At 35.8% G+C, this 1,777-nt stretch overlaps 1 long non-coding RNA gene across 2 annotated transcripts; it reads right to left on the reverse strand.

Annotated features, from left to right (window-relative positions):
- Positions 1-479: 479 nt before the first annotated feature.
- Positions 480-1,345, reverse strand: LOC123182735 (uncharacterized). 2 transcript variants are annotated; one of them, XR_006492302.1, is made up of 2 exons: positions 1,318-1,345; positions 480-876 (listed from the first exon to the last, which is right to left on the reverse strand). It is a non-coding gene; the product is annotated as an uncharacterized lncRNA (long non-coding RNA). The 2 variants fall into 2 exon arrangements; XR_006492300.1 differs by lacking the exon at positions 1,318-1,345 and adding an exon at positions 986-1,304.
- Positions 1,346-1,777: the final 432 nt, after the last annotated feature.

The following is a 1,777-nucleotide window of genomic DNA, read 5'->3' on the forward strand; positions in this document are numbered from 1 at the left end:
ATTTGGGGAATGATTCTCAATTATTAGTATGAAATAGACAATATCATGAAATTAAGATCAACCTTTATATTTGAGATATCTTGCTCCGTTGCCATGCCGGCTCTTGGCTCAGGAATACATTCAAAGAAGCGCTAGGCACATGTCTTCAAGAAAATGTGCCGATAAACAACAATTTGGAACATAAAAGCTACAACTATACTACCCTAAATGAGAATTATCTGAAGACATTAAATTAGTTTTTCTGTCGCTCTGAAATTCCAGCACCTTTGTTAGGCCAGCCAAGAGCTTTTGTTATAGAAATGGCCAAAAGGAATAAGCTAAGATTTCTCATCTATTTGCATTTTGTGTTTTTTTACTCCATAGGTCACTATATACAATTTTCAGTTTATACCCACATGTTATAGAAATGCTGCTTTGTTTTTCAATTAGAATGGGCCAATTTTTGTAGAAATGAACTACCATATCAGAAAATCACTTGATCCAGAGTACAATTCAAATTCATATTAACCAACATACGCTTAGTCACCGAACAATCAAGAAAAACTCATCCAAGATTTGGATATCAATGGTATAATGACAATTGAAAAGGTTCACTGTTGACCCACCTACCTGCTAGGCTTCACTGGTGGCTAAATAAAATCCTAGAGATTGTTATAGTGTATTACATAGCTAGAGCAGTCAAAAAGAAGTACCTATCACGTGCAAATATCTAGCTATGGGCCACATCAGGCAAATCCTCATTTGATCTTGAAAAGCTATGTGAATAAGGCAAGATTGAAGCTTCCGGCTTTTGATTTGATTCTGATATGCATGCCCGTGGAAGGTCAACTGGCCCAATATTTTCTTTGTGGAGATCGTCTCTAGATCAGCTGTGACCTATGTACAAGAAGATAACTTAACAAACCAACAAAATTAGTAGGATATTGCATATCTTAGAGAGGAAAATAGGAGGATATCAAAGGATTGCTTTGGATTAGGTACATACAACAATGTGAGGCACTTGCAGTATGCAGTCCACCTCCTGTATGGGTTCTGACTTAGTGATATTAACAAATTACTGGGGATCGGTCTTATTCATTGGGTCTAACACCTAACATAATAATTGTAGATCTACAAGTATGTTGACCAGTTAAAAATATTATACAAAATGTTCAAACATAGGCTGATGAAGTAAGCAAATCATATATATTAACCAGTTAAATATCTATGCTAAAGGCAAGGATGTGTTGTTGATACCATGACAAGAGGAAATCCAAGCTAAATATTCCTCTCAGATGATGTTTTTAGCAAGGAATTTAGGATAGTAGATCATTAAACCTGCTTATCGAAATAGGTGGCATCACCAGCTTCTTCCAAAATATTTGCAGTCCCTTTAAAGATACTCACCATCTTCCACCTCGCAGAATTGGCAGTTTGTTTTCAAATTAAACCTTTGGTCCTGTTAGGTGTGGTTTGGACGTGGTTTTCACCTTTGATGATCTATTATTCCTGCTAGACGCTAACTTAATTTTAGCTTTTCTTCATTTACATTACATGCATATCTATTCTAATATACATCAATAATTTCAGGTTCGGACATTTTTGCTTGATGCAAACAACTCCTTTTTATTTGAGGTCTTCTGCTTTTACCATTGTTGCAAATATGGAGGGTTTTGAATTTTTTTTCTTTGGATATGTAGGTGTTTCAGGTAATCAGTCGAGATCAAGCATAGCATTTTTCTGTGTGGTCGTGCTGATTAGAAATAGTACTCCCTCCGATCCATATTAATGGACGCAC

Source organism: Triticum aestivum, chromosome 1A, assembly GCF_018294505.1.
Source record: "Triticum aestivum cultivar Chinese Spring chromosome 1A, IWGSC CS RefSeq v2.1, whole genome shotgun sequence".
Taxonomy (NCBI): Eukaryota; Viridiplantae; Streptophyta; class Magnoliopsida; order Poales; family Poaceae; genus Triticum; species Triticum aestivum.